At 40.1% G+C, this 12,804-nt stretch overlaps 1 pseudogene; it reads left to right on the top strand.

Moving 5' to 3' along the window:
- Positions 1 to 501: 501 nt before the first annotated feature.
- LOC107152845 lies at positions 502 to 987 on the top strand (annotated as a pseudogene).
- Positions 988 to 12,804: the final 11,817 nt, after the last annotated feature.

Below are 12,804 nucleotides of genomic sequence, written 5' to 3'. Positions count from 1 at the left end.
ATTTCACCTCACCAAAATGAGAGCTTGACTTAGTAGATTTTAAAATTCATTGTCTTTTGAACAAACACAAATTAGTTTAACATTATATCTTCTTTTCCCAGAAATTGGTGGCCAAGTAACTTTTTCCAATCAAGGAAACAGAGCTTTCTAGGTGGAACTCACTGTCAAAATGTATTTCTCAGTTCACTGACTTTTTGGATAGGGAAACTGGGACACAGCGCTGCTAATGTCTACCACTGACCACTGTCAAGAGCATTCTCTCGTGGGGCACAGGAGCAACTGGAGGAGTGGCACTGCCTGCCCTGCAGCTGGCCCAAGCAGCTGTGCTTCAGTGTCTAGTTTTGTTTTCTCAGAGTCTCCCTAGTAAGAGACTATGCAGCATAAAGGTTAAGGATATAGGCTCTGGAATGTTAAAGAACTAGTCTCAACTCCTAGCATCTGATATTTAATAGCAATCTAGATGGGCAAGGGATTTTCTTCTACTGGTTCATTATAATTATACAAAATAGTGGAATTCAGATTTTGTTTGTAGCCGCCCATTGCTCTCTAACGCCACTGCCGCCTCTAGCGTGCCGACCTCTACCTGAAGGAGAAAGGGGGTAAGTAGGGAGGTCTCTCTACCATGGCTCCTACAAAGCAGACTGCCTGCAAATCAGCCAGTGTAGCACCCAAGAAACAACAAGCTACAAAAGGTGCTCACAAGAGTGCATCCTCTACTGGAGGGGTGAAGAAACTTCATCGTTATAGGCCTGGTACTGTGGCACTCCATGAAATTAGACGTTATCAGAAGTTCTGATTTGCAAACTCCCCTTCCAGCATCTGGTGTGAGAAATTGCTCAGGACTTTAAAACAGATCTGCGCTTCCAGAGTGTAGCTATTGGTGCTTTGTAGGAGGCAAGTGAGGCCTATCTGGTTGGCCTTTTTGAAGACACCAACCTCTGTGCTATCCATGCAAAACATGTAACAATTATGCCAAAAGACATCTAACTAGAATGCCACAGTTGGAGAAAGTGCTTAAGAATTCATTATAATGGGAAACATTTCAATCTCAAAAAAAATTTTTTCTCTTATTCCTGTCATTGGTGGTTCTGAACATTAGATTTTTTCCCACGGGGTCAAAAGGTACCTAAGTATATGATTTGCAAGTGGAAAAATAGGGGACAGAAATCAGGTATTGGCTGTTTTTCCATTTTCATTTGTGTGTGAATTTTTAATATAAATGTGGGAATGTAAAGCATTAATGCAAGTCAAAATGTTTCAGTGAACCAGTTTCAGCAGCTCAACTTTATAACAATTATACATAAAACTGTTAAATTTTTCTGGACAATGCCAGCATTTGGATTTTTTTTTTTAAACAGGTAAATTTCTTATTGACAGCAACTAAATGGTATTTGTAGCATTTTTATTTACAGTAGATTCCATCCACTCACTATACTTTTCTGAGTTGTCCAATATGTAAGTATATATTTTTAATGTTGTTAAGTCTTCTCTGCTGTTCCTGTAAGTTTGCTTTTAAAATACATTAAACTATAAAAAAAATAGTGGGATTCACTGTGATATATTTGTATATGTATATAACATGATTTGGTCCATTTCATGTGGCAAATGATTTTTAACTTCTTAGTTAAAACTTCTCAGAATCTGTTTCCTTTGGACTGGAAAAATGAAGATAATCCATTGGAGTTTTGAGTGGCTGAGTGAAACAATCCACAGAGAGGTTTTAGCCTAAGTATCTATCATACAGAAAGCGCTCAGTAAACATAAATGACTGTTTCTACTACAACTTAGAAGACAGTGGTGGTGGTGATAGCAGTAGTAATAGTATCAACCTTCAGCTACCACTGCTTGCCATCAGTGCACCTCCCTGTTACTGTGTCCTGATGCCTCTGACAAATGTAATAATGAACTTTCTCAACAGTTTTGATTATACGCTGAAAAGCTGAGAAAAATTAAACAAGAGTCACTTCACTTAATATCACTGGCAATCTTAGTTACGTGTCGGCCAATCTTTGCAATTATGTGCCTAGGTGAAGACATGTTCTACTCTGGATTCACCTGGGTAAAAGAAACATTGACCAGTCTGAAGAAAAACATGTCTTCATTTTTCTCATTAAATTTGTTATTGTTGTTTTTAAAATCAGGAGAAATGAGTTTAGGGAAAAGTTGCACAAACCTTTTTTCCCATTAGAAGACAGGAAACTCTGGACTACAAAGGGGGATACATGAGGTATTCTTCCTGATGAGATAGAAAGAAGTAAAAAAGAGGGTAAAGAAGTTCAAAGGGGCTCAAGATGGGGAGGAATGTTGTTAAGCAGCATAAGAAGGGGAAGTGGCAGCAACTGATACACAGAAGAACCAGAAGAAGGAAAGAAAAAAATGGAGAAGAGACGCAAGCATGGAGGTCATTTGGCTCAATGCTAGTGGCAGTCTTGGATGGTGTCCTCAATATATAATCGAATGAATGAAAGAATGAGCCAACTAAACTCCATAAAATACTCATGAAACTTGCCTATTCACTTCAAAAACTGCAACACACTGCCCACATTTCTTATTTCTAGAGATTATTTACTTCACTAAACCTACCACAGAATTCTTTGTCTCTTAGTCAATGCCTCTGTACCTAAGCTGATATTTAAAAGAAAGCCCACCACTGAGAAAATTAAGAATTCAGTGGGTCTTAAATGACCCAGCTATATCACTCTTCGGTATATATCCTAAAGAATAAAGTCAATATACTATAGCAATGCATGCCTATCACGTTTATAACAGCACGATTCACCATAGCCAAACTATAAAGCCTGGGTGTCCATCGATGGATGAATGGGTAAAGAAAATGTGACATATGTAACAATAGGGTTGTATTCAGTCATAAAGAATGAAATTATGTCATTTGAAGGAAAATGGATGGAACTTAAGAACATTATGTGAAATAAGCCAAACTCGGAAAGTGAAGGGTCATGGTTTTTCTTATATGTGAAAGCCAGAGAGGAAAAAGGAAAAGAAAGGCGGGGGAGGGATCTCATCAAAATTGAAGGAAGATCAGAAGAGTAGAGGAAAGGAGCCAGGGGGAGGGAGGAAGAGAGGAAAACGGGAAACGCTGGGGAATGATATTGGATAAATCATATTGTTATACTGTGTGCATGTACGTATATGTAACAATGAATCCACTATTATGTGTAATTATAATGTACCAATAAGAATATGGAAAAAATGATTCAGTGCATCTTATGATTAATACCTATTTTTCCTGATAACAATTGCGAATCCCTTAGTCTTAATATCGTTACTGACAAAGTATATGACAACTTCAACACCGAGTAATTCTTTTAGATACAAAGACAAGAAAACAGAGGTAAACTGACTTTTAAAAATGCATAAAATAGTAAGCAATCACAGGTAAGATTGCTGAAAATGTTTATCATAAAATACAGGGATGATAAGCTAAGTGAACGGAATCCACTTTTAGTCAAAGTACTGAGAGATATTATCTACCAGATAGGAGAAAACTTTGTTTAATATAAATCTTTAATAAAGGGAACTGTCCTTTGCTTGCGTTTAGACTCACAGCCAAGATGTCGATGTTGATTTTCTAGCATGCTCTGCCTTTTGGTGGTGCCTACAGCTGCTGCAGCTCTGGGGTTCACTCCATCAAAATGATTTTCCACAGTTATAACCCATTGCACCATATCATCACATTTTTTTGTGTAGAGCAGCAATTGCTACTTGATGAAATAATGGTTATTTATGTCTTGCCAGATACGTGTCAGAGCTTGAGTCTGATCTGTTCTGTACTCAACTGACCAGAGTTCTGTTGCACTTGGAAGTGCTGATGATCAAACCCAGACAGAAAAATAAAGAGTATGAACTTGGTTGGGGGGTGGGGAATAATACCTTTATTTCATAAATCTCTAACCAAAATACAGCCATGTATGGGCAACATGTTATGGTAGTATTAGCAGCATCTGTAAACTCTGCTACCAAAAGAAATTACATCTATTTTCATATTATATCAAGTTGATGCCCATGGCTTAAGATACTGTTTGTGTTCACCATGACTTTGAAATTGCAACAGCTATTATAACGACAGCCAGGTCTTATTTAAGAAGCACATATTACTAAATCAAATTTTAAAATATTTTATAATTGTTTTATTATAATTGATTTCCTTTATAATCCAATATCTTTCGTGTTATACATTTTAAAAAATTTTGGAAAAGATATAAACTTTACTGCATTGCTGTATAGTCTTTTTTTTTTTTTGGTTCTGGGGACTGAACCTGTGGCACTTAACCACTGAGCCATATCTCCCCCCTCACCTGCCCCCACTTTTTCCCCCAACCCTTTTTTGTATTTTATTTAGAGACAGATCTCAACTGAGTTGCTAAGTGCCTCGATAAGCTGCTACGGCTGGCTTTGAACTCGCAATTCTCCTGCCTCAGCCTCCCAAACCGCTGGGATTACAGGTGTGTGCCACTGCACCTAGCTGCTGTACACTCCTTTGCAGGAAGCCATCTGAGAAATACATGAGGATCTTCTCTAGCATGAAGTCAGGGAGAGTTAGGCCACGGCAACAGATTGCCAATGCACGTGACCTTTCCTTCCCCTCTGCTAGGAAGGTTCCTCACAGTAGCTCTGGAGACAGGCATAACCTGTTAGGAACTGAACAGCCCACCTTTAACCTTTTTTGGAGAAGAACATTCCATAGAATCTCTTTGATGTTTCCGGATATACATAAAGCAGGCAAGGGCTTCATTTTGTCTAGAAGCTCAACCTGCCTGATCAGCTTGCCTGTCCTGCCCCTGCTTTTGAAACTACTTTCTGTGTTTTGCATTTTTTAGCCATTTTATTTCTCTTAGCTTTTATTTCTCAGCCAGCCCATTCCATGGAGGGGAACCCCATTCCCACCACCATCACGGGACGTGGGTGGGACTCCTTACTCATTGCACAAACAAGTTAAGAACACCTGATTAATGGCAAGAATGTTCTAGCAAACCTTTTGCTAAACTCAAACTTAGCCACTGTGTTAGTCATCACTCCTTCTCCACTATGCTCTAGCATAATAAAGCACTGTTTCAACATATCTAAAGTACTTCAAGTCTAGAAGCTTCCACAATGCATGAAAGGCAAAGGAAGACATAACAAGAAGTTGTACTGACCAACAAGGACAGAACCAATGAGGCTACCACAAGGAAATGCTTCCATACAACACAACAGTGTGTCATCTTAAATCCCCACAGTCACTGGTTCCTTCTGAGGGTGCACTTCTGGCTCTTTCCTCTCTGAGAGGGACTATCTGCCCACTGTCAACTCAGATGTCCATCACTAGAGAGCATGACAAAAGGCTGCTTCCCTCTCAGCTTCTGAGAAGACTCCTCCTTCCTGGAGTAAAGGCGACTTTGCTCCAAGTACACACTTCCCCGGAAGTTCACTCAAGTGGAAATTGTTCCTTCTCTTACAATCTGCCTTTCTAGAGGTGAGAGGTCTCTTAACTCCTACTACTTTGTGAAGCTTCAAGAACATTATATCTGCATCCTCTTGTGGGAGGAAGGAGGAAGGGGAGGGAGTGAGAAAGGAGACGATTTCCCTTGACACTCAGGATAACAATCAACAGCACCCTTTCCCACCCTTCACCCCAGCATCTCTGTCCTCCTGGACAATTTCCCTTGTTTATTGAACTTTGCCCACAAATAGCCTCTCTACCCAACACCAACCAGGGGTTTAGGAAGGTCAGAGTCCATGAGGCTAACTTGACACTGGCCCTGACCTCTTCTCACACCCAGTGACTTTTCCAATTTTATCAGCCATCTGCTCCAAGTCATCCCTCAGTATTCTCTCTAGAAGTCTCCATTTCAGATCACAGCTTCCTGTCCCTCTAGCTTGCCTGCTAACTATGACACTGAACTTGTTTCTGAATATCACCAGTTCTCCAGCCTCTTCAACTCATCTAACTTCTTTCTCTCCAGCTGTCCGTCCTGCCTGCACTACCTCCACTACCCAGCATCGGCTCCGCGGTTGATCTTTGCCAACATTTACTTCACTATACACAAAACATTCTTACCCCTATTTTCTTCTCCTTTAAAAAACTCTGTGTTGAGATGCTGTCCTTTCAGAAGACCTGCATGCAGGCTCATCCCATTTCCCTCCAACCAGCTCCCCTACGTGTGAGCACCTGAAATAACCATGTTCAAACATCACTGTGACCTCTCAGTCAGGAGACACACAGGGAGCCTCATACAAATATAAGTCCATGGCCACCAACACCCTCAACTCAGTGCTCAAGACTGTCTGCACCTGAGTATCTGCACTCAGTCCCTTTCCTGAGCTCTAAATGACGACCTCAAACCCACACTCTGCTCGAAGGCCCACCCTTCATTGTCAGCTAGTACCTCTCCTGCTAGAGAAGATAAATGCCAACAAGCGGAACCAACACAAGTGCTCACTGCTACACCCACAAATTGTCCTGCATCTGCATTTCCCCCTTCTTCTCTCATGTTAGTGTCCCTTCTCTCAAGGCCAGTCCTCCAGCTCTTCTCTGGGTCCCATTCTTCCTGCCCTCTCAGGATCCTCAGTCACCACTTTTGCCTTCTCATCTTTGCCATTTCCCTTTAAGCCTTTCATTGGCATGAACAACCTGCAGATTCTCCCCATCTTGTCTTGTTCTCGCTGACCTTGCCTCCACTTCTAGCTACTATCCTTTCTCTCCCTCACCCACACACCCAAATATTGCCAAAGCATGGCTTTATTTGCTGTCTCCACGTGTCACCCCGTTCACTCCTCAACCCCCTATCTCAAGATGCCCACCCCCCACCAATTACCAGAAGCTCATCTCAGTCAGGTCACCAGACATCTCTGTGTTCTTCAGGCTTCCTTGTATTTGTCCTCAACAGATTCAGTCCACCAAGCACATCTTCACCCTGCCTTTGCTCCTGTGCCCAATTCCCATGTCTTGCTTCTGCCCTATTTCCCTCCAGTTCTGAACTGTCTTAGCGTCTTACAGCTTCCTCATCACTACTTGGTCCTGAAGTGTGAAGGAAAGTGGGGGAGAGGGAGGAGAAACTCTTTATCCTATGGGTTGAAGTGTAAATCACTGGCATAATAACTTGGGACAATTTAATGAGAGCAAAAATAAAGATATGCTATGACTGAAGTATGTATCCTCCAAAATTTAGACATTGAAGCTTAATGGCTAATATGATGGTGTTAAGAAGTGGGGCCAAGCCAGGTGCAGGGAGGCTGAGGCAGGAGGATTGCGAGTTCAAAGCCAGCCTCAGCCAAAAGCCAGGCGCTAAGCAAACTCAGTGAGACCCTGTCTCTAAATAAAATACAAAATAGGGCTGGGATGTGGCTCAGTGGTCAAGTGCCCCCAAGTTTAATCACCGGTACCCACCCCCCCCAAAAAGAAGTGGGGCCTTTTGAAGCTGATGAGGCCATGAGGTTTTTCCCGGCATGAACATAAAAGACACTTCACATGGCATTCAGCTCATTTGCCCTTCTGCATTCTGCCTTGTGAGGACACTTGTCCTTAGTAAGGAAAGTCCTCACCAGACAACTGAGCCTGCTGGCACCTTGATTCTGGACTTCCCAGTTTTCAGAACTGTGAGAAATAAACTTCTGTTCTTTATAATCCAGTCAATAGTATTCTAACAGCCCAAAATAGACCAAGACCTTACTATGGAAAGGTCCCATAATTTTTACTTTAGTTCATATGAACAAGTACACAAATGCAAAGGATGCAGTGGTGTTTGTAAGGGTCAAAAATAAAAAGCCTTATTATCAACACAGGAATGCATAAATTGTAATATATTGATTCAAGAGAATATTTTACAGGAGTTAAAGTGAAGGGGGAGCTACAGGTACCAACATGTATAAATCTTTTTTTTTTTTTTTTGTCAACACAAGTTTAACTTTAGTTGCTTAGTGAATTTTGAACTAGCTCCCTTTAGTGGTGAATACAACACTTTGTATTTGGTGTAGAAACTAAACAAATCAGGCTTTTCCCTTGATTTGTGTGTAAAGTACCAGTTTTATTTACAAAGTAGTTAAGTAAACTTTAAAGTCTGCTTTGCAGCAGTGAGACTGATATTTTTCATGGATAAATTTTGACAATATAATATTGAGCACAAAAATGATTTGTTCAGGATAACAACATTTATGTACACTTTTAAAACACATTAAATGATGGCATACATTCTTAAAGGTGCATGCAGATGCAGTAGAAGTTCCTGACATGAATGGGAAGCATACATACCAGCTTCAGAATTGGGGTTACAGGAGGAGTATGGAAGTGTGGGTTTATGATAGCATTGTTTTATCTGTTTAAATATAAATCTATATCAAAAGTGGGTTCACTGCTAGTTATACTAGTTCCTGCACTATTCATTATATTAGAAATATATTTTTTTAAAACTTTGATGTTTAGACCTTTTAAAGTATGTATAATTGACTGAATCATGTATGCTTTGGGATTTCAAAGTAGGCTTGCCTTTAAAAGCCTAGAAGTAAATTTTGGATAATGTGTTCACCATGACATTACAGAACCATCTTATGGATTTCTTAAGAATTTAACTGACAAATAAAATGACACATAATTAAACTGAAGAGATTGGTTTAGGGCTGTGGCTGTGGCTCAGTGGTATCGCACTTGCCTGGCATGTGTGAGGCACTGGGTTTGATTCTCAGCACCACATATAAATAAATAAAATAAAGGTCTATCAACAACTAAAAAAAGTATTAAAAAAAAGAGATTGGTTTATTCTGAGAATATCCTGAGAATATCTACCAACTACTCTATTAGTGTCTACAAAACAAGTGCTCCTGAGATTTAAATCAGAGGTTTCCAATGCTGGGGGTCAGGAAGTGAGACCCTAAAGAATGGTGCTTGACATCCTGAGTTAAACCAAAGGAATGGCTTCAAGGTCTTTCTGACTCCCCTCCCCCATCTCCAACCTCTCTCCTGAAGAGCAGAGAGCTAAGGTTCACCTTATCTGACCAAGGGAAGTCCCTTCAGAAGGAAGGTAATGTACCGCCCTCTCTCTTCCACCACAATTTCATCAAACAGGGAAGATTAACTTGCAGGATGGAAGACTGGAGCAACATCACCTGTGCAGATCCTGTTAACTTTGTATTACCTGTTCTTTGGGCCCATTCATCTCCCTAAAAACCATTTACATGTTTTCTTCCTTATCTTTGGTTTTGCTTTTCATGGTTTTAGTTACCTGTGATCTGAAAATATTATCTGGAAAATTCCAGAAATAAACAACTAGAAAGTTCTAAATTGCATGTCATTCTGAGTATAATGAAAGATGGTAGAAACCATCTTGCTTTGTCCAAACAAGCCTGAATGATCCCTGTGTTCTGCTGCATTTGCTGGCCCATTAATCACTTAATCCCTTAATTGACATGTAGGCTGTACTGTTGCTATGTGGCAGTGGCCGTGTTCAAATAACTCTTAAAGAACTTAACATAGGCCCAAAGTACAAGAGAAACAATGCTGGCAATTCAAACATGGAGAAGCAAGAACACAAGCGCATGCTTTAAGTGAAAAGGTAAAAGCTTGATTTAATAAGGAAAGAGAAAAACTGTACACTGAGGTTGCTAACAACTACCGTAAGAATGAATCCTCTACCCATGAAATTGTGAAGAAGGGAAAAGAAATTTATCCTGGATTTGTGGTCATATCTTAAGCTACAAAACTTATGGCCATAGTGCAAAGTTAGCTTAGTTAAAAGAGAAAAGGTATTGAATAATAGGGTTTGTTATTATCCATGGTTTTGGGCATCCACTGGGGATTTACAAAGTATCTCTTGTAGATAAGGTGGGACTGCTATATTCTCAAACAGCACACTTCTTCCACTTCCTTATAAAGATGGTGTAAATGAAGGAAAACCTAAATAAATCCTCTAGATTTACTTGCTTTCAGCTAATTTTGGATGTCATGCAGATAATTAGTCTCCCACAAACTTAGCTGTAGAGACACCTCTCTTCTTAGCTGAAGCCACCTAACAGATTAAAACTATTCTCTGGCAAAAGTTGTTTTATTCTCCTCCCTTATTCTGCATCTTAAACTGCAAGGTTAGCTAAAACTAAAAAGACATATGAGTTTATAAACTTCCTAATCAGTAACTTTTCGGTAGATTTACAGAACCCTGGGTATCTGATGACCTTCAAACCAGATCAAAATGTATATCATTTAACACAAAACATTCAACTTGCAAATAATGTTCTTCAACAAAAAACAGAAGTATAATTAATGTTTAACTTGCAGGAAAATACTGTGTTTATCTGAAGAATTACAAAGACTGTCCTAGGAGATGAAGGTCGGTTGTTGTAAGGATATTCTGGCAAGAAAGAGAAAACAAAATATCTCCTGATTGACAGAGATGATTATCAAGCCAGGATGGATGACTCAGCATGTCCTCTTCCTGCCCATGGCCCCCACCACCCTGAACCCCCTTTCCCTCCCTATGAATGCCCTTTCACATAACTGAGTTCCCAAAGATGTGGCTCTGAGATATTAAGTTCCCTCATCTTCTCAGGGTACCAGCCCATGAATAAAACTGATTTGTCTCTTTGAGTATTGGCTACTAAGTGGGGAGCAGACAGACCTGGTCCTGTAACAAAGGTAAATAAGTTCCAAACTTCTGAGTTATTGGATATTCACTTGCTTATGATGCCAGCGTGCGCAGAATAAACTTGCATGCCTTTGTTCCTGTTAATCTGTATGTTGTCAGTTTGTTTCAGCAGGCTCAATCACCAAACCTTCAGAGGGTATAAAGGGAAGTTCCCTTAGCCCCTAAACCACTCTTGACTGCATACCCAAATCACCTGGGGAGCTTAAAAAAGAGCTCTCTTAGTTTCACCACTTAAGATGATGGGCTTCTCACTAAAAAATGACAAAATCATGGAATTTGCAGGGAAATGGATGGCACTAGAGCAGATTATGCTTAGTGAAGCTAGCCAATCCCTAAAAAACAAATACCAAATGTCTTCTTTGATATAATGAGAGCAACTAAGAACAAAGCAGGGAGGAAGAGCAGGAAGAAAAGATTAACATTAAACAGATACATGAGGTGGGAGGGAAAGGGAGAGAAAAGGGAAATTGCATGGTAATGGAGGGAGACCCTCATTGTTATACAAAATTACATATAAGAGGTTGTGAGGGGAATGGGAAAATAAACAAGGAGAGAAATGAATTACAGTAGATGGGGTAGAGAGAGAAGATGGGAAGGGAGGGGAGAGGAGATAGTAGAGGATAGGAAAGGTAGCAGAATACAACAGTTACTAATAGGGCATTATGTAAAAATGTGGATGTGTAACCGATGTGATTCTGCAATCTGTATTTGGGATAAAATTGGGAGTTCATAACCAACTTGAATCTAATGTATGAAATATGATATGTCAAGAGCTTTGTAATGTTTTGAACAACCAATAAAATATATATATGTATATATATTAAAAAAAAGATGATGGGCTTCTTTGTTTCTAACAAATCTCCCCCAGGTGACTAGAATATGGAGTCTGGGCTGGAATATTGTGGTTTACTGACAAAGTCACTGCCTAGCCAAACTTTAGGCTTCTGCGCCTTTTCCTAGGCTCATCTGAGCACTTCCTTGTGAAATCTAGTTGTAGCAAAGAACCCTGCTAAGTCAGTTCAGCCAGAAGCCCCTTTCTAATATTTGATCACCCTTAATATCTGGTCAGACTCCTCCCCCTCAACCTCCACCCCAGGGAATGTCTGAACACTCTAGACATCTTCAGCATGAATCCTGTTAGTTCAGTTTAGTCAGAATCTCTTTTACTCCTGATGTTTTCTCTTAGTCAATTTTCTTTCTTTTTTCTTTGGTACTGGGAATCGAACTCAGGGACACTTGGCCACTGAGCCACACCCCCAGCCCTGTTTTGTATTTTATTTAGAGACAGGGTCTCACTAAGTTGCTAAGTTTCTAAGGATGGATTTGAACTTGTGATTCTCCTGCCTCAGCCTCCCGAGCCACTGGGATTACAGGCATGCGCCACTGTGCCCAGCTGTTAGTTATTTTCTACCCTCTGACTCCCACACTGGCTATCCAGTCCCACTTGCCTATGCTGTATTAAGACTTGAGTCTAATCTCCCCCAACTGCAAGATCCTGCTGCAGTGGTTCTTGTATCTACCATGACCATTCTGAAAAAGTCTTCCCTGCTGTGCTTTAATAAGTGCCACTGAACAATGTTTTTCTTTAACATTACTGCACTCCAATCTTTGGAGGATGAAAACTCAACTCCTCTTACAACATTCAAAAGCCAACCTGTTCTTTCACTTGTTGCCTAGATTCTATGATTCATGAATATGCCTCCTCATTAGTACCCCCATCCCCAGTTGTCTGTCTTTAAAACTTATTTTGTTCAGTATATAACACAAACACATTTCAAGAAGGCTGTCATAACCTCCTGATCTAGTCCACTTCTCAAATTCTCCCATAGGTAACCACTTTGACTGATTTCCTTAGAATCCTTCTAGTGTTTTGTTTTGTTTTTTGGCAGTCAATCACTGAGCCACATCCTTAGTCCTAGTTATTATATTTTTAAGTTAGAGACAGGTCTCATTGAGTTGCTTAGCACCTCACTTTTGCTGAAGCTGGGTTTGAACTCACCATCCTCCTGCCTCAGCCTCCAGAGCTACTGGGATAAGGCGTATGCAACCATGCCTGGCTCTAAACAAACATACTCAAATAGGAATATACATTCTTATTTTCCTTCCTGTCCTTTCCAAAAGGAAGCATATTACATAGCTTGTCTTTTTTTTTTTTTTTTTTTTTTTTTTTTTT

This window comes from Marmota marmota, unplaced genomic scaffold (assembly GCF_001458135.2).
Source record: "Marmota marmota marmota unplaced genomic scaffold, marMar, whole genome shotgun sequence".
In the NCBI taxonomy this organism is placed as follows: domain Eukaryota; kingdom Metazoa; phylum Chordata; class Mammalia; order Rodentia; family Sciuridae; genus Marmota; species Marmota marmota.
This window is presented reverse-complemented; position numbering and strand designations above follow the sequence as displayed.